Source organism: Peromyscus leucopus, chromosome 3 (genome assembly GCF_004664715.2).
Source record: "Peromyscus leucopus breed LL Stock chromosome 3, UCI_PerLeu_2.1, whole genome shotgun sequence".
Taxonomy (NCBI): domain Eukaryota; kingdom Metazoa; phylum Chordata; class Mammalia; order Rodentia; family Cricetidae; genus Peromyscus; species Peromyscus leucopus.
The window spans coordinates 147,282,247-147,307,046 of NC_051065.1; the positions used below are offsets into that span (position 1 = coordinate 147,282,247).

At 41.8% G+C, this 24,800-nt stretch overlaps 1 protein-coding gene and 1 pseudogene across 1 annotated transcript in view; both read right to left on the reverse strand.

Moving 5' to 3' along the window:
- LOC114706473 (C-type lectin domain family 4 member A-like) overlaps nt 1-24,800 on the reverse strand; it is a 79,841-nt gene that overhangs the window by 13,575 nt on the left and 41,466 nt on the right. The window lies entirely within an intron of this gene.
- LOC114706466 overlaps nt 5,710-24,800 on the reverse strand; it is a 30,947-nt pseudogene continuing 11,856 nt past the window's right edge.

The window sequence follows — 24,800 nt, forward strand, 5'->3', positions numbered from 1 at the left end:
TTCCAAACACTTCCCTTCTTGAAATCTCCTCTGGCTACTCCCATGTTCAGACACATAACAAGCAAACAGCATCTGGTTGCTGCCTTGAGGACCAGCCTCCAGCAGCACAGGGCTTGAGGGGGAGCCTTCAGATCCAGGAGACCTGGACTTTTTATCTGTTAGAGATAAAACACACACACACACAAACACACACACATACACACACACACACATACACACAAACACACACACACACACACACACACACACACAGGATCTATCATCTCTCTCAGTTCTTCATTTCTTTTCTTACCTCTATCCATAAATGTCCCTTCTTTCTCTCTTGATGTCTTCATTCTGACTAACTTGATTTTTTTCCCTTACAGCTTATAATACCCCAGCAAAATCTTTCAGGCAATATAAAAATTACAATGTGGTTACATTCTATTATTCAAGTGAATGATTACAATAAATAAGGTAAAAACATGCTTTTCATCTCCCTTACATGATTAAACCAAGTCATCCCAAGAACCCACATGCATTCACCTCTAAGTAACTTGTTATAGATTAACAGAGTGTAAGCAATCAGGGTATTTTCTCAGCCAGTCCATTTACTGGCAGGCTGCATTTTGCAGTTACAAAGAAAGGACCAATCATTTTATTATTTGTCTCAAAAGGTAATCTTAAAATAAATCTTAGAAGAATCACAAATCTAAATTTTTATATTTGAAAAACAATCATCTCAATTTTAAATCCTCAAGGTGCATTCAGCAACAGGTTTTTGGTTTTTTGTTTTATATCGGGAAACTGAGGGCAGAAACGGGCATAAGGAATTAATCATCATCTTTGATCAACAACCAATCCAATAAATGTAACCAATTATTACATCAGCTAGTAATAATTGGGCTAATTTGTTTTTGTTCCCGGAATTTAACGAGTCCATCACTCAACTATGTGCCTTTCTAAACTTTAGATTAGTTTCCTAAGGTTTTCTACCACAAAGCTATTCATAAAAACATCACAATCTAACCTTAAATTATTTTTTAAGGCTTTGTTTCAGCTATGATGCACTCTGAAACCTGTGAACGCATCTCCCAACATTAATATTAGAAGAATTTAAGCTAGATGGGCTTTTGGAACTCAATAGCTTTAATTAATTATTAACCTAAGCCACAGTCTATAAGGTTCCTCAATAGAAACTCATGTGTTCTAGCTGTGAGACATTTCCTTGTTCTGTTTTTTATACTCTGCAGCTTCTGCTTTATAAGAGGCACAGGCAACATTATATCCTTCCTTTACCTATGTTAATTTTCCCACTAAACTAACTTCTATCATAACCACTTACTATATTTATTAAAACTGCTCCATCATCTAAATCCTATTTAAACAAACACTAGTATTTTATAAAATCATTGCTTAGGAGGAAATCATCTTCATAATAATCCACAGGTAAAACTTGACTCTCTGAGGACAACTGTCCAGTAGAACGGGATATTACCAAGAGATGATCACACTGCATTAAGGGCAGTGGGGACTCCCCAGGCCCATTCACACCATGCCAGACACCAGAGGAAGACGGCAGCAGCAAAGGTGGAAATGCACAGCAGTAGCAAGAGACTGGGGCTGAGTTCTCAGGGCTATGCCTATCCCAGATTCACCCATGAGCGTTGTGATTCCTGGTGAGTCGGCTTCCTGGACCTTAACTGTCAGCTGCTGCTCCTCTGACACGGCCACGGGTACACGTTCATGCAAAACACACACAGACACACACACACACACACACACACACACACACACTTAGTTTGTGTTTTTCTTGTTTCTAGATTTTCTCTTGCTCTTCTATCCAAACATCCTGAAAACCGAGAATTCACACTATTATCCCATTTTAATGTAATGCCATCATGGCTCTCAATTCTTACCCAAATTTCAGCATTTCTAACCTACTTCTGTGAGTGAAAAATCTGTGTTCATTTTCTCTATGGAAAGCTCTCAAGTGACAATCTCTTGGTTGCTGCCCATCACACTCCCACGTCCTCCACTAAGCTGCCTGTCTCTCCTGGATGGGCTCCAGCCCTCAGGTCAAGCCTGTGTCCCCTGACTGATGCCTTCCTCCCTTTAGTAGGACCAGACACCTTGCAGACGTTCTCACACCATGGCTGAGGAGAGCCTCCTTCACCAGTCTTCTGTGCTGACTCCTGGTACTAATCCCTGAGGACTCTCCCCTTACCCGTGAGGCTTTACACTCCACTAGGTCACCTCCATGTGCAGAAGCCCTCATCCCCCTGGAAGGTACTGAGTGGCCACACAGAGCTATCCCATCAGGTATTCAGCATCCTTACCTTGCCAGTCTCTGAAACCCATACCAGCTCTGTCTTCTGCACAGACACTCTCCTCGGTCTGTTTGACCACTACACGCAATGCCAGGACATCCACAACCAGGCAAGGATGCTCTCCTTACCCTACTAGACACTAAGGTCCCATGTTGATATTCACCACAGAGACACTCTTTACCAATGTCTGGTCTACCCTTTGCAAGGAAGATCCTTTCAACGCTCTGTCTCTGAATCCAATCCAGTATGGAGCAAAGACTATGAACAGGTGCCCTCCTCACTATGCCTGGTGCCTTCCTCCCCATGCATCGGTACCATATTCACCATACACAGATGCCCTACGCATGATACATGGGTGCATTACTCACCATGAGAGGGCACATATGCACTCCCCAAGCTGCACAGGTGCCCTTCTCACTATGCCTCGGTGCCCTCCGAATCCTACACTGGGGTCCTCCTGACCATTTATGGATGTCTTCCTCATCCTGTATGGGTGCCCTCCATACCATGAGTGAGTGCTCTCCACTACATGCACGGTTGCCCTGCTCACCATGCATAGGTGCCTTCCTCATTCTATACAGGTGCCCTCCTCACTATACACAGGTGCACTCCTCACTATACACAGGTGCACTCCTCACTATACACAGGTGCACTCCTCACTATACACAGGTGCACTCCTCACTCTAAACAGGTGCACTCCTCACTCTACACAGGTGCACTCCTCACTATACACAGGTGCCCTCCTCACTATACACAGGTGCACTCCTCACTATACACAGGTGAACTCCTCACTATACACAGGTGCCCTCCTCACTATACACAGGTGCACTCCTCACTATACACAGGTGCACTCCTCACTATACACAGATGCCCTCCTCACTATACACAGGTGCCCTCCTCACTATACACAGGTGAACTCCTCACTATACACAGGTGCACTCCTCACTATACACAGGTGCACTCCTCACTATACACAGGTGCACTCATTACTCTGCACATGTGCGCTCCTCACTCTACACAGGTGCACTCTTCACTCTACACAGGTGCACTCCTCACTCTACACAGGTGCCCTCCTCACTCTACACAGGTGCACTCCTCACTCTACACAGGTGCCCTCCTCACTATACACAGGTGCCCTCCTCACTATACACAGGTGCCCTCCTCACTATACACAGGTGCACTCCTCACTATACACAGGTGCACTCCTCACTATACACAGGTGCACTCCTCACTCTACAAAGGTGCACTCCTCACTCTACACAGGTGCCCTCCTCATCCTTCCAAATTCCCAGTTCCTCCATCAGGACCCTCTCCTCACGTATTTGCAGGTCTGACCCCCCACATGAAGTGATCTAATGAGTTCATACTCTCCTCGCCATGCTGGAGCACAGACTCCCTACAAGTGACCATTCCAAAGCATAGCTTCCCTCCTCACCTCTCAGTCTCTGAGGTCTCACACCAGACTGCTGCTTGGAGACTCTCTCCTGAATCCAGACACTTTCTCACCAGCATGCTGACATTCCCCTCACTGCTTGGGCTCCAGTTCTGCTGTCAGGCCAGCCCTCAGAATGGTCACCCAGACCCTGGATAAGACCATTGCTGCCCCACACCTGACCCTTCCACAGACACCTGCCTTGCCCTCCCTACACCATTCTTTATTCAGTAAGTTACTAAGTAACTGAGGTGCTGCAAGGAAAGATCCAGATATGTCAAAATATAAAGTCCTGTGTAATTATTAAACTATTGACTAATTCCATAGTGATAAAAATACATACACAACACTTCACTCCACTCACAGATGCTCAGAGTTGCACCCTTTCACCAAAATATATTTCAAAAGTTATCATATCCCACATACACTAAAATAAGTCATACACACTATTTAAGTGACTTCCAACAACAAATATTTGGCATTTGTGCATGTCCTAAGATTCTGTCTACTGGTCACTGTAATTCTGTTAAGCTTCTTTCCATATTTATTATTTGGGTGCCAGGGTCATAGAGTATAGCACCTTCTTGTAAACTGAATGTGTAGTAGACTCCCATATTCAGAGAATCAGATTCATTCTCATTTTATGGGCCAATGAAAGTCAGCTGGACACACCAGGCAATTGTGGATGAAAGCATGCTCTATATAAAGGATGATGGATCGTTGAAACAGCCCTTCTATAGAGGAGTATGAAAGCACTGGGACCAGCATAGCATCGACACCTAACCTCTTTCCTGTTTGCTCAGGAGATGTTTTGTTTTGGGTTTCAAAATGGACCATTAGTCCCATCAGTAAAAAGAGGTACTATTGCAACACAAGCATGAAATATTAAAAATTGCTGGAGAGATGTCTCAGTGGTTAAGACCACTGGCTGCTCATCCAAAGTTCCTGAGTTCAATTCCCAGGAACCACATAGTGGCTCACAGCAATCTCTTGTGGTATCTCATGGCCTGTTGTGGCAGGAAGTCATAAATGTAGATAAAACACTTCACATATATAAATAAAATTGTCAAACTTGTGCTTTATTTATCTCTGGTATTGAACTAAATTAGTGTCATATGGGTTTAGTGTTGGGTGTCTGTCATGTACATCATGGGGTCTGTCAGGAAGCAGTAGTGTGGGAGTGCCTGGGACAGTGATGAAGCACATTCTCCTGTTCACCTACATCTGCAGTCATATCATTTTACACCTGATCTTTCAAAGAAAGACTTTCTCTGAACTTCTAACCCAGTCATGGGAGGTAACCTCTTTAGTTCTTTGGAATTCCTGGAGCTATTGAGAAATCTATTTTACCATGGTAGGCCATGAATCCTTATGCTGCTCAGTTCTTTCATAGCTCATGCTAACAAGATGATGCATGGTGGGAGATGACAATTTCAGAAAGCACTGATCATGAGATTAAAGTGTGAAGCCTTTGAGCCATGAGATGGTCACCCTGGCAGGGAAGTGATGCTGAAGACTGAGTTCACTCTCTTATCAACCAAACACTCACACCTATATAATGAACCAAGACAAATCTCTGAACATCAGAGCTCAGATGAGTGCCCCCTGGTTGGCTTGTTCTGTATACTGCTACTCATTAACATTCTGGGAAGGAGATGCATCCATGGGTCCATGGAAGTTCCTCTTTATGGGTCTCTTCCCTGACCTCACCTGATATGTCCCTCACTTTAGTTCTGCTTTGCACCTGTGTAGAGTGAGAAGTGCACCTGTATCTTTCTACATAAAAAAAAAACTATAATTCTATAGGGCAGAATCATTAGTTCAGTGTGTCATCCTAGCAGCTCATAAATCTAGAGTTATGGGATCCTGGGACTCTGCGGACAGTTGACTTGAAGTAATGACATCCTTGGGACCTCCTGAACTTGAAGCTCGAGTCTGAAATGAGGACAGTCTCGTGGAGGCATGGCCTGAACTTGTAGAATAATTTAATTAGTAAATCAAATATTTTTGGCTATGGATAACCAGTACAGGCATAAGAAACATTTTGGGGATGACTGAGGAAATACAAGCAATATCACGTACCATATCAGAAAAGAGTTGTTGAATTTTCTAAGAGTTATACTGGTATTGTTTTCTTGTGCACTGAATATTTCAGATGATATATACTAAAATATTGCCTGAACTGTTATGTATCAAACTAACTCTCAGGGCCCTATCAAGTAGCATGTGCATATATATGCACACACAAACTATATATATATAGTTATCAAAATGTCAACAATTGATGATACCATCCAATAAACTGTAGTTTCAAAATACTCTTAGGAAGAAGTTGAAAGGGCCTCCAAAGTCTTAAGCAGCATGCAGGCTCCATGGGACATGTGGTTCTCCTCAATATCCATCCTCAGGACACAGGCTGTCCCTAATGCGGCAGGCACAGGGTGGGACTCCAAGAACAACAGGCGGTGCCAGTAGAAGGTTGGCTGTCATCTTCTTAGACTTGCTCTTGAGGAAGGTCACCCAGCCAGGATCAGCCACCATTAGAGGCCCACATCAGCCTCACGGCACCCATAGCACCTGACACACTAGCCATCGGGACCAAGATCCTGAATGATTCCTGGTAGTGCAGGTATTGGGGGACATGAGGAAATGCTGATGGAAGGGCACAAACTGCCAGAGAAAATGTGAGTAAGCACTGAGGATCAAAGTGACAATAGGTAACACTGTCACCCTGTCTGTCTGAATTTTCTTAAGAAGATCTTAAATGTTCTAACACTACACACACACAAAACAGAAAACTATGTTAGGTAATAGAGGGTGCTATTCACCTGATTGTGGTAGCCATTGCATAATACATTTCCATGTCAAGTCAAGACAGTGCAATGTAAATATATATAATTTATTTTTCAATTATATATCATTAATCTAAAGAGAGAGGACTAAGGAGAGAGAAGTTAGTGGAGGGTCCACACCATACAATTCTACCATCATAAAGGAATTTAGGAATCTAAGAATGGACAGAGAAGCTAGTGTGCTTCAACATATACACAAAGGGATCCTGTAGAGTCTTGAGTCTCTGGCACATGGGAAATCTCATTATATAAAGAGCTAAGGATGAATAAATAAGTATATGGGCACCAGCATTATCATATGGATAACTGTTGATGCCTGCCTAAATTTCTATGGTCATCTCTTCCACAAGAAGATCTTTGCAGGTATCTATGTAATGCTGGATAAAAATGCAATCCATGTTCATGGAAAAAGCTTGATTCATAAATATATTTTCTTCATCTGACAAACTGACTTCCCTATACAACTGCAAGGGATGTCATTCCAGCCCCAACTAGAAGAAGGATGATGTATTACAACACATTCTTCGTTGTCATTCTTATTGTTGGGCTCACCTTGGTGCCAGAACCTGAAAGGGAGAAAAGGGCATCAGGGCATTTCCCAGAGTGATGCTGGGAAAGAGAAAACAAGAATAAACAAGCATGAGGATGTGGTGGGAATTTGTAGAAATCAGATTCAGGTGTGTACAAATCAACCGTTCTCCACCTCCCATGTCTGACATGTCCTTGGAAAACAGGGCCACCTCACTCAATATTCTCTTAGCTTGTTACTTAACTGTTCTCCCAGAACACATCCCAGAGGCTACTTCATTCTACTTCATCCCTAGTTCTTGGTACCCAGGGATTGTCATTCCATGTGCTTCCTTACATGAAGAACAGGTCTCTCCTTATTCTTGTGTTTTAATACAAGGTTTTATTTCTTTAATTTTACAATAGTTATTTTAGAGACTGAAAAGATGTTTAAAATATCTAGATAATCTACTTATTTCTAATATCTAGGACAAGTAATTTAACATCCCCGATTCCTACTTTTCTTCTCTCAAGACTGAGAATGAGAATAACTTTACTACCTATATCTCACAACAGAAATAAGGATAGAATATGGGAATAAACTATGACATTGGAGTTTTTAAATAATTATGTAAATACAACACATAACAATATCAGAATGTGGGCTTTTGATTTATGAGAAATAATCAGTTATGATCTTGACATTAATTTTATTATAATGCTATAAAGAAGACCTGGGGAGATGACTCAGGAATTAAAATTGCTTGTGCTTTTGCAGGAAGCATGCGAGTTCTGTTCCCAGCACACATACTGACACAGTAACACCACCTGTGACCTCAGCTCTGGAGATTCCAACACCCTCTCCTGGGCTCCATGAGCACCCACATATACATGGCAGACACTCAAGAGAGACACAGATATACACACAAATGAAAATAAATTAAATCCTATTGTTAAATATATAGATGAGAGACTGAAACATAATAAAACCCACCATGGTGTAGCACCTTGGTTGAGTGCATTGGGTACTCATCATGCTACACTCTTCAAACTCAATTTCCTCACCTCCCCTAGAGTATCAGTGACATGTGTCTCACAGGACTCCTTAATGGGGAAATGGGGATAAAGTAACTCCATCCCCAGCACTCACACCAGGAGTGAGCTGTTTTAGTTTCATAACCAACAGCTGAAACACCCTAAAGTCTTCTCATGCTACAGGACCCAGGACTCCTCTAGGTAACTCTGGACTCACGTGGCACTTTCATTGTATGGTGTGTGATCAATCCATCGCCACTGTCGATGGCCTGGACCATGATCCGAAAGACCAATATAATAAACAACTTTAGGATCCAGGATCTTGGTGATGAAATCTTAAAAGGAAAAAGAGATAAAGCATTCAGCCTGGATGCAGTGATTCCTTTTCAATTTTAGAATTTTCATTAGATCTTTTAAAAGTTATTTTAACTGTACAAAATTATAGGTTCAATATGATGCACATATGGAAATATATAATAATCAAATCCTATTCATCTCTCCAGGTCCATCAACAGTTTTCAAATTATAGACTATTACTCATTAACTATACATTTTAGAGGTACACTGTGATACTTTGACTGACTTATTCTGGTCACACACAGATGAGAAGACATAGAGAGGATCAAGGAATAGAAGAGCCACCCCCACACCCAGGAGTGCCATCATCTCTGGCTGACCAGGACACAAAGTCATCACTCAGAGGCCTGATTTCCATGACACTGGAAACAATCTCTGTCCATGATCATAATGAATTCTCATCTCAGACTCAACCCCTCTTCTTCCCCAACACCATTCTTAAAAGTTGTGCATGAGAGAATTTAGCAGTTTAAATCATTCTCCATTCACAACCTCAGATATTTCATTTCTGATGGTTGGCTGTGACTCTCCTGATTTGATCCCCTTTCCCTAGTCAGCTCTGCTCCCTCTTTGTTAGGCAGTGGGTACTACAGGAAGCATTAGAGTGCTGAAATCACACACTGCTCTTTCAAGTAGAAACATTTCATTCTTTCCTCCACCTCAGAGGTTGTATTTCTGTTGCCATGGTTCCTTGTGGGTTGTTCAGCTTCACTGAAGCCTGGGCAAGGTGTAGAATGCCAAGGCTGAAGCATCCTTTCTGGCTTCCTAATGGAAAACCTTCTGCCACATCAGCAACACCCAAGTCAACAAAACTCCCTCCTAATAAAAAGAGGCAGACAGCAGGCCAGGCCCAGGCCCCACTATCTCCCAGGTTGCACCTGCTCTTCCTGGTTGTGGATCACCATCAGATGAGCACCCATACTGGAGCACTTCTCCTCACTCTCACTCCAAGATGCTGAGTCATTCGAAGTGAAGTAGCAGTGGAATCTAAATGGCTTCCAGTCCTTTGGGCAACAGCTCCAGACTTTGTCTTTGGGGGAAGAAGGAAATGTAAGTGCAATGTCAAAGAGTCATCTTAAAAGCTGCTTGATGTGGAGACAATAAAAACCTGGGGCTCCAGGCTTCTTCAGATACAACAAGGATCCCCCACTCCCAGGCAGATGCCTGGCAACCCAAGCCTAAATCTATGAAAACCAATTTCATGGCCCCATTGTCCTACTGGGGTGCTGTCAGGAAAACAGAGTGTAAGGATACTCAGACCCTGAGGACATGATGCCAAACAATCTGAGTCTTCAAAGAATAGAACTCATCATATCAAGAACCAGAAAGCTTTCATATTACATAAATATACACATATTTATACATGAAAACAATAGATCCCATTAACCAAGGCAGCAAAATTTCAGAGTTAGCAGACAGATATTTTTAATTAGTGATGATGAAAGTGGTAATCAATATATTATAACAAGCAAGATAACAAAACTATAGGTTTATCTAAAAAATTTAAAATGCCCATGATTGATGTTACAAGAAGAAAACAAAAACATTTTGAAACATGTTTTAAAAATATGTAAATCATAAACAAAAAAAGATGTAAAGAGCTGAATGAAAATTTTTATCTGAAAATATATTTGAAGTATTCCAGGGTGTTAATTGTATCCTGAAAGCAACAGAAATATCAGAGAACCCTCAAGGGCGGAAAAATGAAAATGAAACAGAAAAATAAAGTCTCACGTTAAAACCCTAAATGTGTACAGATGAATGAAGTCCCCATAGAAATTCCAAGACCTTTCATGAGATAGATGAACAAAACAATCTCAAAAATCATATAGAAGTGCAAAAAAATGCTGGATAGCCAGAGCAATCCTGAAGGAAAAAGAATGATGTTGGAGGTATCACCAGACATGACTTCAGTCTACACTATAGAGCATGGTACCACAACAAAAGGAGACACATTGATCAATAAACACAAAAGACAACCACAAACATGGACACACACAGCTATAGCCACAGGACTTTTCACTAGAAATACATATCAGAGAAAGTTAAGCTCTTCAACAAACTGTGCTGTGAAAACTAGGTACCGATGTGCAGAAGAATGAAGCTAGATCCATAGCCATTCTGTGTAAAAATTGACTTCAAAATAGACTCTAAATAGACTAAACACCTTACTGTGAGGTCTGGGACCCTGAAATTGTTACAGGAAAAAAATAACAACACAGATCAAGATGTAGGCATAGGCAAAGACTCCCTGAATGGAACTGCAGGCTTCTTCACAGCAAAGGATCCAGTGAGTGAAGAGAGAGAGATCTGATGAGAAAGGCAGGAAGCCCAGACAAGCTCAAATGGTCTAGGAAAACACATGTTTCCCAAAAAGTTTGTTGACAAAGACAGTAAACAAATTGCCTATTTAGGGCCAAACGGTGTATTCCAAAGACATCTCAGTTACAGATGTCAAAGACAGTTGAGAATATTTGCTTACTCAGGGTCAAAGTGATGGATAGCGTTAAGTACTTCCCTTTCTTTCCTAAATCTAAGTAATACATGTTCATCAGTCCACCTTCCAGTTAGTTTACTAGAAAAACAAATTTTCTATTCAAATCTTGAGTAAATTACACTTTGTAGACACTGTAACTGAGAATGGAACATGATCATCTCTCTCTCTCTCTCTCTCTCTCTCTCTCTCTCTCTCACACACACACACACACACACACACACACACACATACACACACACACACTTGTGAAAACACTTCAAGGACTTCAGAAATGCCTAAGTGGTTAAGAGTGTGTACTGTTCTCACAGAGGACTGGAGTTCAGTTCCCAGCACCCAGAGCCTGTGACTCACAACCATGTCTAACTCCAGCTCCAGGATCTGACAACCTCCTCTGCCTCTGCAGGCACTGCACTCACATACACCAACCCACACACAGGCACATGAATGTATACGTATATTAATTAAAAATGAAATCTTAAACACACACTACTGAGCATGACTCCGTGGAGACGCTCACATTCACGCCATTAGATTTGCTTTATTCTTTCTGGAGCTCCTTTCTGTTTCTATTAAAATTCTGCTCAGCCTAGTATTGCTTCTCCTCCTTGAAACTCTTCTTTGTTGACACTAGGGGGCACACATCCCAATTATGTCTGATTGGAGACTTATAAAAATGACTACACAGGCATCTGGTACAGAGTGTGTGGTATGAAGTCATGTCTCCATAGTGCTCATTGCTGATGGAGCTACCTGAGAATCGTGTTGGAAATGCTGATTTTAGGCACATTAAGTTTTACCTTTCGAGAGTGAATGCTGTTTTGTACACTCCAGGTCAGTGTAATTCAGTTCTTTCGTAATTGCTTTTTCATCAGGAAGCTGAGTATGTTGTTTAAACAAAGCTGTAAAACAGAATAAAACAATTCATTTTTCTGGTAGTGCTAAGAATTTTTTTTTTTACTTTTACCTTCTTACATTCTTTGTAGAAACAAATACTTTAAATGTCCAGTTACCTGAGTCATTAGAGTCTGTGTGGAACAGATTCCCCATCACCACAGAGTGTGGAGGCTGTGGCCCTAACACTTGGGTATTAGAATGAGGAAGAATGGAAGTTTCAGGTACCTTAACTATACAAGTTACTATACTTGGTTGGTTGTTTTAGTTAGCTAGTTAGTTTAGTTTAGTTGGCTGGTTAGTTAACTTAGTTGGTAACTTAGTTATTGGATAGTTTATAGGTTAGTTAGTTAGTTAGATAGATAGATACATAGTTATTTAGTTAGTTCATAGCTAGCATGGGCTACATGAGACCTTACCAAAAAGAGAGATTTTTTTTAATCGCTCACAGCCAGTATTACCCTGCTCCTAGTAATTTATGACCACCCATATTTTAAGGAAGAGCTGGAAAGACAGGACAGATCCATGACCCTGGGGTCTCTTCAGCATTTCATGGAGGACACACTGAAGACTACATCTTAGGTGATAAGTTCTATTAAGTATGTGAGCACCCCAGGAATAGTGAGGGAGAAATGAGCTAATCCAGAGCAGTTCCAGGTTACCTGAGCACAGAAGTTATAAAAGCGGGATACTGATCAAAAGAACTTTGTGTTCCTCCTCTTCTTTTCTGTATCTCCCTCCACCCCAGCTAGCTCTGACTTCTCGGGGTCAACACATTTTCAAGGAGTTCCTAAATTAAAACTAACTCACCATTCCACTAGAAATTGAATTTTCTTTCTTCTCTTCCTCATCTCCCACTTGTTCCTGGAGTCACTAGATTCCGGCTTTCCCTTCTGCTCATTTACCAAACATTCCTGAACTAGATATCAATGGCCCCTCATGACCACTGATCAGTCATCTTCCTGTGGGACTTCTCACATTACCCATTACCCTGCCCACTTCTCTTCCTCCTTAATTGTTGGGAGACAGTGGCTCCTACTGGTTTTGCCTGGTCCTGTTTTCTGCTGTTTCCTGTGTTCTTTCCTGTTTCCTTCTACACCCACCTCTCTTAAAATAGAATATTGCATCCAGTTCTTTCTGTATCTCTTTCCCTCCAAAATCCTCTTCCTTACTGGTATTCATTGTCCTGGGTTGTTGGGGTGGGGTGGGGAGTAGAAGTGGTTGTTTTGTTTTTTAATCTGTTTTTGTTATCTGCTATAAGCAAAGGTCTTCTAAAATGTACACCTCTTTCCTAAAACATGTTAATATGAATCACTAAACTGTGCATCTGAGATTTAGGTGAACATAAACAAAACTTAAATCAGTGTATTCCAACTCAAACCTTCTACTCATCTTCTTCCTTCTCAAATAACTTCATAATTACTGACTTTATGAAATCAGAATATTAAAGTCATTATCTCACTCCTGTGTCCCCTAATTCTCAGCTATCAATAATTGACCAAAACATCACATCCTTTTGGTCCAACTTCTCTCCTCTCCTGTGCATCACTCACATGATCCTTGGATCAAATCCCTAGTGCTGCTCAAATGGATTCTGAATTAGTGTCCTAATTTCTCCTTTCCTTCGTTTTCACACTCTGTAAGAGCAAACTTCTCTAAGTCAGTTTTAATTTTATCATGTCATGCTTCACATTCTTCAGCGAATCTCCATGACTGTTGCACATTGCAAAACTGGACACACTTCTCAAACTTCCCTATATAATATCCATTTAGACAATACCTTTGCAGCTCCCTTCTCAAGAGACTGGTCTATGTCTACTTCACATCATCTGAGCTGCCGTTAAGAGTTCTTTGGCCACTAAAATATACAAAGGCAAATGTGTGTGCGCTTCATGTTGGGCTTGACTCATGCAACCATCCTTCCTGAAGGGGACACAGGAGTGAGATATGACTTTAATATTCTGATTTCATAAAGTCAACAATCATGAAGTTATTTGAAGAGGAAGAAGATGAGTAGAAGGTTTGAGTTGGAATACACTGATTTAAGTTTTGTTTATGTTCACCTAAATCTCAGATGCACAGTTTAGTGATTCATACTAACATGTTTTAGGAAAGAGGTGTACATTTTAGAAGACCTTTGCTTATAGCAGATAACAAAAACAGATTAAAAAACAAAACAACCACTTCTACTCCCCACCCCACTCCAACAACCCAGGACAATGAATACCACTAAGTTCCTGAGTTCAATTCCCAGGAACCACATAGTGGCTCACAGTCATCTCTTGTGGGATCTGATGCCCTGTTGAGACAGGAAGTCATACATGTAGATAAAGCACTTCACATATATAAATAAAATTGTCAAACTTGTGCTTTACTTATCTCTGGTATTGAACTAAATTAGTGTCATATGGGTTTAGTGTTGGGTGTCTGTCATGTACATCATGGGGTCTGTCAGGAAACAGTGTGGGAGTGCCTGGACAGTGATGGTGCACATTCTCCTGTTCACCTACATCTGCAGTCATATCATTTTACACCTGACCTTTCAAAGAAAGACTTTCTCTGAACTTCTAACCCAGTCATGGGAGGTAACCTCTTTAGTTCTTTGGAATTCCTGGAGCTATTGAGAAATCTATTTTACCATGGTAGGCCATGAATCCTTATGCTGCTTAGTTCTTTCATAGCTCATGCTAACAAGATGATTCATGGTGGGAGCTCACTATTTCAGAAACACTGATCATTTGATTACAGTGTGAAGCCTTGAGTCATGAGATGGTCACCCTGGCAGGGAAGTGATGCTGAAGACTGAGTTCACTTTCTTATCAACCAAACACTCACACCTATATAATGAACCCTGACAAATCTCTGAACATCAGAGCTCAGACGAGTGCCCCCATGGTTGGCCTATTCTGTATACTGCCACTCATTAACATTCTGGGAAGGAGATGCATCCATGGGGTCCATGGAAGTTCCCCTTTATGGGTCCCTCACTGACCTCACCTGATATGTCCCTCACTTTAGTTCTGCTTTGTATCTTTCTACATAAAAAACTATAATTCTATAGCGCAGAATCACTAGTTCAGTGTGTCATCCTAGCAGCTCATAAATCTGCAGTTATGGGATCCTGGGACTCTGCAGACAGTTGACATGAAGTAATGACATCCTTGGGAACTCCTGAACTTGAAGCTCGAGTCTGAAATGACGACAGTCATATGGAGGCATGGCCTGAACTTGTAGAATAATTTAATTAGTAAATCAAATACTTTTGGCTATGGATAACCAGTACAGGCATAAGAAACATTTTGGGGATGGCTGAGGAAATACAAGCAATATCACGTACCATATCAGAAAAGAGTTGTTAAATTTTCTAAGAGTTATAGTGGTATTGTTTTCTTGTGCACTAAATACTAAAATATTGCCTGAACTGTTATGTATCAAACTAACTCTCAGGGCCCTATCAAGTAGCATGTGCATATATATGTATATACAAACTATATATATATATATATATATATATATATATATATAGAGAGAGAGAGAGAGAGAGAGAGAGAGAGAGAGAGTTATAGAGTTATAGAGTTATATATATAGTTATATATATAGTTTTATATAGTTATATATATAGTTATCAAAATGTCAACAATTGATGATACTATCCAATAAACTTTAGTTTCAAAATACTCTTAGGAAGAAGTTGAAAAGGCCTCCAAAGTGTTAAGCAGCATGCAGTCTTCCATGGTACATGGGATTTTCTCTAGATGGTAAAAGACTACACCTTCCTTCTCCATTGTACAATCCCACAAAATTTCACATCTGTCTACAGGCAACACACTTGGTTGAGAGTCCAGTGACCCAGAGGCATGGCCAGTGGCTAACATCATCTTTGTCCTTTACATCATCACTCACTAGGAACATCATAAAAAATGCTTTCTTACCTGGAGGAGAGTCTGCATCCATGTCTGAGGAATCAAGTTTATTCATGAGGTTCTTGTCGATAAAAATGTTTTCTGAAAACATGTTGAGAAGAAATCTTCCCTGCCCTCAGAAGATGTGTGTCATACCTTCTTTAAAATAGGTCCTGAACAAGAACAAACAAATTATCACAATACCAGGTAGAGATGAGAGGAAGTAACAGACAGCTGCCCTGAGCGTGCACCATGAGGTGCAGTCCTCTGACCTGCAAAGGAAGAATCACAGGTGGAGAACGCACCCAGGATCATTATACAATCAGAGAAATACGAAGAATGCAATGGGGGAGAGAAGAAAACAGGAAGGAATGGAAAAGAGGAATCAGGCCATTAGAGAAGTCAAACTCCTCACAGAGTTGAGATTCTGACACTCGGTCTGAGCTGACCTCTACAATAAAGCCTCCATTTGCGTCTTGTGTTGTGATTCCTACTCCTTCCTGGTCCCTGTAGAGCTGCCTCCTGACCTCTGTGAGGCTTTAACACCACATTCAAGTTGCCCCCATGGACCGAAGAGTTCTTCAACCCAAAGGTACCTAGTATACACCCTAGACTGTCCCACCTCATGGAGACAGGGTCTTCGCCCTCCTCAGTCTGTGGAACCCACACCATCTCTATCTGAGTCATGGATACTCGCCTTAACCAGCCTGTCTCTGACACCCAGTTCTTCCACACCCCTGCAAGGATTTCCTCGATCTCTTGAAAGTCACTGAGTTCCCACCTTGTGCTTTCCACTCCCACATTCTGTACCTTGCCTGGTCCACGAAATCAATGCCTGGTTTACCCTCTGTGGGGAAGATTCCCTCACTCTGTGGAGTCTCCGGACCCCAAACTCACTTGGAGCTAACACTGTGCACTAGGACCCACCCTCACCTCCTCAAGTGCTGAGGTGTCACATCAGGCTGGCCTTGAGGACCCCTGCTCACTCACTCATTCAGGGTTCTGACTTCCAACAACAAGGGGCTTTAATCATTGATGCCTTCTCACCCTGCTTGAGCTCAGAGGTTCTGCACCTGCCTACTCTCAGACACAGCTGACCTTGTCACCTCTCAGGCTCTGAAGTCTCACATCAGGCTGCTGCTTGTGGACTCACTCCCTATTCAAGACACATTTCCCCTCACTGCTCAGGCTCCAATTCTGCTGTCAAGCCAGTCCTCTGCACAGACAGATCATGGTTCCCCACACACCACCCTACCATGGAGGCCTACCCTGCCTTGTCCTGTATAATACTTTACTCAAAATTATATTATTTTATAAGGAAAATGAAAAATAGTGTTTTTAAAGTATAAAAGAGAACAAGAGAATTAGTCGTTCTCTATATGTGGTTCAAGGACCCAACGATTCATGCATACATATCCTCTCAAATATAACCACTTATCCCAGGAGATCTATCATTCAAACTTAGTTTACAAAATTGAGTTCTAAAGTTACCTCTCTCTCCCTTGGGAAAAAAACCACAATGTGCATGAACTATACTCTGTCATCAACAATTTCAGGACCTAACTGGCTTACAACACCAAGCACTTATTTCTCAATCACATTTTATTTGTGCTTAGGGTTTTCCTAAGGCTAATTCTGTTTGGATCCTCAATGCATTTCCTCATTCTGGAGCCAAGAAAACAGAGTAATTTAGCATGAAATATACTCTTCTATTCTAATGTGGTGTTCAGGGCTAGTGATATGGCTCAGCAGGTATAGGTGTTTGCTACTATCCCTGACCACTCAAGTTCAATCCCTGAATATGGTAAGAGAAAACCATCCCCTACATGTTGTCCTAATGTCCATGTCCATCTACACACACACACACACACACACACACACACACACACACACACACACACACACACATACACACAGAGTGAGAGAGAGAGAGAGAGAGAGAGAGAGAGAGAGAGAGAGAGAGAGAGAGAGAGAATGTAATGGATATTAAAAAGTCACACTTATAATACTGGTCAATGGCCATCACTTGCACAAACCTATAAATGAGGCAGAAAGACAGACAACCGCCAATGTAGGTCCCACAGGAAAATGTGTCAAGAGCATCAAAGTTTAATGCTTCCCAAGAGAATTATGCAAACATACTGTATAGTTGTACAAACTACTTCTAGTCACCTTTCATTATCTAGCTAAAGGATGCTAACAGCATCCTCAAAAATGTGGGGTAAACAGCAAAACAAACAATTAGCAAGATGGAGAGATAGTTTACAGGATAGGAAAAAAAAATTTCCAAACAGAACTCATGAACTGAGCAGAGAATTCTCAAAGCAATAAATACAGATGGCCAATTGGTAGCAAAAAAATGTGTTCAAATACTCAGCCATAAAGGAAATAAAAATTTAAATAGTTTTGAGATTCTGTTTTGTACAAGTCAAAATGAAGTGGAAACATAAGACTCTGAAAGAATATTGGGCTTATAACCGAAGGATGATCAATCATCTCACAAGGACATTTGTTCAACTATGTTCATAGCAGTGTAAGAGCCAGAACCTGGAAACAGTGTTGAGACTGGGTTTCTTCCATGATAGGGTTTGGTATGACTTAGGCTTGTGCATTCTTTAACAACCACTGTGAGTCCTATATTCAGGTGTCCTGCTCTGTCCAAAAGACACTGTTTCCTTAGAGTCATCTATCACATTTGGCTCTTAAACTTTCTGTTCCTCCTCCACAAGGTTCCCTGAGCTCTGTATGGAAAGGAGTTGTGGTATATATGTCTGTAGGTAGAAGTTTTCCTGTGTCCATCCCGGTCTGCAGCCCCTCAGACCCAAGTAAACACACAGAGGCTTATATTGATTAAAACTGCTCAGTCATTAGTTCAGGCCTGCCACTGACTAGCTCATAGCATTTAAACTCAGCCGATTTCTGTGAATCTATATGTTGGCCTATGTTCCATGGCTTTACCTGTGTGCAATTACATGCTGTTCCCTGGATGACAGGCTGGTGTCTCCTAACTCAGCCTTCCTCTTCCCAGAATTCTCTTTGTCTGCTTATCCCGCCTATACTTCCTAACTGGCTACTGGCCAATCAGCGTTTTATTAAAACCAGTGTACAAAAGCATTATCCCACAGCAATATTCCTTTCTATTTAATTAAAAAGAAAGTTCTAACTTTAACTTTAAAATTATATATAACAGTTATCAAGCAAGAATTACAGTTATGATACCTAGTTTATTTATATTTGGCAAATTCAAAAGAAATATTCTACTTATCTGCTGCCGCCTGGCTGATTCCCTGACCCTGAACAGCCCTCACAGTCACTTTCTGTGGTTAGCCAGAGGCCTTTGCTCAGGTCCCGTTCTGTTCCTCTTCCCAGCTGGGCCCCGTAATCCATGTCACTGTCTAACTGCCTTTGATTGCTTAGCATTCGTGCAGAGGATGAGCATGACTGAAATTAGAGTGCTGAAGGTAGTTAGGTCTTTGTCTAGAGAAACTGTGATCATTTCTACTTTCTGCCCTTTGTCTGTCCCTGTCCAGCACTGCTCCTCTCCTGAGATGCTGACTGACTGGAGAGCCAGTAGGCCAGCACAGGTACAGCTGAAAGCATTTCTCCTCCATTTCATCTGAACCTAATTTACCAGTAGGGTAGAACACTGGAGGACCTGATGCTTTGACTTTGCAATTCTTCCCATTCATAGGTGCCAATCCAGAGCACAGAGTCTGTCAAGGAGAAACATTGAATTCACTGTTGACTTTAATTCACCATGTGGACAGTGCACTATTGAGTTTCTCATTCTGCTTAGCCAGGGTGAGGTTCCTGCCAGGGCACTGCTGTGTGCAAACTCTTTCTGTATGACAGACAGGGATTTCTTGGCATCTTCAGCACTGATGGATGGGACAGCACAGGGAGCCATTGTCCCCTCCCCCATCACTCTGCTGCTCCAAGGCCAGTCATTAATAAACCAAAGGAGCCTGTGATGGTCCTGCAGCTGCCTTGGACCTCTTCTCAGCACAGTGAGACACTGTACACAGTGCACCGGCCTGGTGCCCTGGAAGGTTCCAGTGAAGTCAAGAAAATGTACGGAGTAACTAACCTTGTACATGACCGTTTTTATGGAGGCTTAAGGATGGTGGCAAGGAAGCAGGAAGGCAAACTTCCCATGCCCTACAAGAGATTGTAAACCTTGGGGACTCGTTTGTTCCTTCATAGTAACACATCTCATTTTTAAATTGGAGATAATAGGATTTTGTACCCAGAATTTATTATATTGTTAATACTTTTCTGAAATACAGGGTAACCACTAGTACGCAGGAGGAACAGCAGTTTGCACCACATGGATTCTGGTAGCAACGTGTGCTGGGTGCAGCATTTCCAGTGAGCCTGGGAAGATTCTGTCCATTAGCTTCCCTGTGGTTAAATAGAGCTGCTGGTGCAGAGCAGCTTGCCTGGATCTGTTCAGTGACTTCTGCTGGTCACTGGAAAAGAAGACAGACATATTTTTATAGTATAAGCATAATTTTTTGTACATTGTGTTCATTCTTGAACAAACTGAGCTCACTGTTGGCTTGTAGTTATTAAAAAGAAAGTATTGATTTTGATTCAATAAATGTTTTCCTTTAGTCCTGAAAAAAATTATAACGTGGTTATATTCTAATTTTCAAGTGAATGATTACAGTGAATACAGCTAGAAACATGTCTCCCATTTCCCTTTTGTGCTTAAACAAATTCATCCCAAGAACCCACGTGCATTCACCTCTAAGTAACTTGTTATAGATTAACAGAGTGTAAGCAATCGGGGTGTTTTTCTCAGTCTGTTCTTTTGCTGGCAGGCTGCATTTGGCAGTTACAAAGAAAGGACTAATCATTTTATTACTTATCTCAAGAGGGAATCTTAAAAGAAATCTTAGAAGAATCACAAATCTAAACTTTTATATTTGAAAAACAATCAGTCATCTCTACTTTAAATCTCAGGGTGCATACCCATTCAGCAACAGGTTTTTGGTTTTTTTTGTTTTATATCAGGAAACTGAGGGCAGAATGGGCACAAGGAATTAATCACCACCTTTGGTAACAAAGCAATCCTAGCAAGAAAGGCACAGCAGCTGGTAATAATTGGGCTGCTTTGTTCTTGTTCCCTGACTTTAATGAGTCCCTCTCTCAATTATGTGTCTTTCTGAACTTTAGATTGGTTTCCTAGGGTTATCCTCCTCTAAGCTATTCATAAAAACATCTCAATCTAACCTTAAGTTATTTTTTAAGGCTTTGTTTCAGCTATGATGCACTCTGAAACTTATGAACACATCTCCCAACTTTAAGATTAGAAGAATTTAAGCTAGCTGGGCTTTTGACTCAGTTGTTTTTCTTAATCACTAACCTAAGCCACAGTCTATATGGCTCCTCAGTAGAAACTCATGTATTCCAGGTGTATGACACTTCCTTGTTTTGTTTTTTATCCTCTGAGCCTCTGCTTTATCATAGGCAGGGGCAACATTTTATCCAAACTTTACCTATGTTAACTTTTCCACTAAAATAAACCCTATCATAACACCTTACTATATTTATTAAAACAGCTCAATCATCAAAATCCTATTTAAACAAACACTATTATTTTATAAAATCATTGCTTAGGAGGAAATGATCTTCATAACTCACAGGTAAAACTTGACTCTCTGAGGAAAACTGTCCAGTAGAACGGGATATTATAAGCAAGAGATGATCACACTGCATTAAGGGCAGTGGACACTCCCCAGGCCCATTCACACCATGCCAGATACCAGAGAAAGACGGCAGCAGCAAAGGTGGAAATGCACAGCAGTAGCAAGAGACGTTCTGGGGCTGAGTTCTCAGGGCTATGCCTATCCCAGATTCACCCATGAGCGTTGTGATTCCTGGTGAGTCGGCTTCCTGGACCTTAACTGTCACCTGCTGCTCCTCTGACACGGCCACTGGCACATGTGCATACAGAACACACACACACACACACACACACACACACACACACACACACACACACAGTTCATGTTTCTAGGTTTTATTCTACTTTTGTATCCAAACATCCTGAAAACCGAGGGTTCACACTATTGCCCCATTTTAATATAATGCCACCATGGGTCTCAATTCTTACCCAAATTTCAGCATTTCTACCTACTTTTGTGAGTGAAAACTCTGTGTTCATTATCTCTATGGAAAGCTCTCAAGTGACAATCTCTTGGATGCTGCCCATCACCCTCCCACGTCCTCCTCTAAGCTGCCTGTCTCTCCAGGATGGGCTCCAGCCCTCAGGTCAAGCCTGTGTCCCCTGAACTGATACCTCCCTCCCTTTAGCTGGATGTTCAGGACCAGACATCTTGCTGAAGTTCTCAGGTTACAATGGATGAAGCCTCTTCACCAGGCTTGTGCTCTGACTCCTGGTGTTAATCCCTGAGGAGTCTCCACTTACCCCTCTGAGGCTTTAGCACTCCACCAATGCTACCTCCATGTGCAGAAGCCCTCATACCCCTGGAAGGTACTGAGTATCTATCCCACCAGGTATTCAGCATCCTTACCTTGCCAGTCTCTGAAACCCATACCACCTCTTTCTGCACAGACACTCTCCTCGGCCTATTTGACCACTATACCCAATGCCAGGACATCCACAACCAGGCAAGGATGCTCTCCTTACCCTACTAGACACTAAGGTCTCATGTTGAGGTCCACCACAGAGACACTCTTTACCCATGCCTGGTCTGCCCTCTGCAAGGAAGATCCTTTCAAACTCTATGTCTCTGAATTCAACCCAATGTGGAGCCCACATTATGCACGTGTGCCTTTTCACCACAGATATTTCCCTCACCCTGCATGGGTACTCTCCTCATTCTTCATTAGTGAACTCTTCACCATAAACAGGTGAACTCCTCACCATGGTAGCGCACCTGTGCCCTCCTGACTCAGCACAGGGGCCCTACTTACCATGCACAGGTTTATGGTGATTTTTTATTTGTACTGAAATGCGATTTTAGTTGTGTATTAACAAATAAAGTTGCCTGCGGATCAGAGCTAAAAGCAAGCCATTTAGCAGAAGAATGGTGGTGGTGGCATATGTCCTTAATCCAATTACATGGCAGGCAGAGTCTCTGTGTGTTCAAGGACACAGTCAAGCGGGAGCCTTTAATCTCAGCAGGAAACATAGAGACCTGGAGTTCTGTATAGACAAGCAGTGATGAGGAAATCATGTGATTGGTTTTAGAACCAATGAGAAGGTAGAACAGAAAGGCAATAAAAAGAGAAGTCACACAGGAAATGTCTCTCTCTCTCTCTCTCTCTCTCTCTCTCTCTCTCTCTCTCTCTCTCTCTGAGGACAGCAGCAACTGATAAGCTAAAGGCTACTAGCTAGTGCTCTGATCTCCTGGGCTTTTAACTCAGTATTTGACTCTGTGGTTCTCATTTAAGAAGGCCATTTAGAGTTTCATCTACACACGTGCCCTCCTCACTAAGCACAGCTGCCCCTCCCCACACCTTTCCAAATGCCCAGTTCCTCCATCATGACCCTCATCTCACTATTTGCAGTTCTGACTCCCCACAGGAAGTGACCTAATGAGTTCATACTCTCCTCACCATGCTGGAGCACTGATTCCCTACAAGTGACCATTCCACAGCATAGTTGCCCCCTCACCTCTCAGAATCTGATGTCTCACAACAGACTGCTGCTTGGAGACTCTCTCCTGAATCCAGAAACTTTCTCACCAGCATGCTGACATTCCCCTCACTGCTTGGGCTCCAGTTCTGCTGTTAAGCCAGCTCTCAGCATGGTCACCCAGACCCTGGGCCAGACCATTGCTGCCCCACACCTGACCCTTCCACAGACACATGCATGCCATCCCTACACCATTCTTTATTTAGTAAGTTACTAAGTAACTGAGGTACTACAAGGAAACAAAACAGATATGACAGAATTAAAGTCCTCTATAATCACTGAACCTATTGAGTATTTCCCTGGTAATAAATATGTCTAAACACCACTTCCCTCCAATCACAGATGCTCAGGTGTTTTCCCCTCTCAGCAAAATGTATTTCTAAACTTATCATATCTCAATACACTAAAGTACATCATACATACTATTAAAGTGGCTTGCAACAACAGATTTCTCATTTGTGTATGTCCTAAGGGTCTATGGGTCACTGAAATGCTGTTCACCTTCTTTACACATTTATTATTTGGGAGCCAGGATCAAGAGAATTATAGATTCTAGTAAGTAGACTGTGTAGTAGCCTCCCATATTTAGACAAACAGATTCATTCTTGTTCTATGGGCCAGTGAATATGACCAGATCAAACCAGCCAATTGGGGTGGAAAGTATACTCTATATAAAGGAAGATTGGTCAAAGGCATTGAAACAGTCCTTTAAAAGAGGGGTATGAAAGCACTGGGACCAGCATAACATCTGCACCTAGCCCCTTTCCTGTTGACTCTGGAGACGACTTGATATTGAGTTTCAAAATGAAACATTAGTCCCATCAGCAGAAAAAAGGTACCATTGCAACACAAGCATGAACTACTAAAACTTGCTCGAAAGATGGTTCAGTGATTAAGAGCACTGGCTGCTCTTCCAAAGGTCCTGAGTTCAATTCCCTGCCACCACAGGGTGGCTCACAATTATCTATAGTGGGGTCTGATGCCCTCTTCAGGCATGAACTCATACATGCAGATAGAGCACTTATATGTATCTCATACTTATCTCTGATATTGATGTAAACTAGTGTCACATGGGTTGAGTGTTGGGTGTCTGTCATGTACAACATGGGGTCTGTCAGGAAGCAGTGTGGGAGTGCCTGGCATGGTGATGGTGCACATTCTCCTGTTCACCCACATCTGCAGTCATATCATTTTACACCTGACCTGTCCAAGAAAGACTTTCTCTGGACTTCAAACCAGGTATGAGAGGTGACCTCTCTCAGTCTTTGGAATCCCTAGAGTTATTAGGAAATCTATTTTACCATGGTAGGTCATGAAGCCTTATGCTGTTCTGTTCTGTCATAGTTCATGTT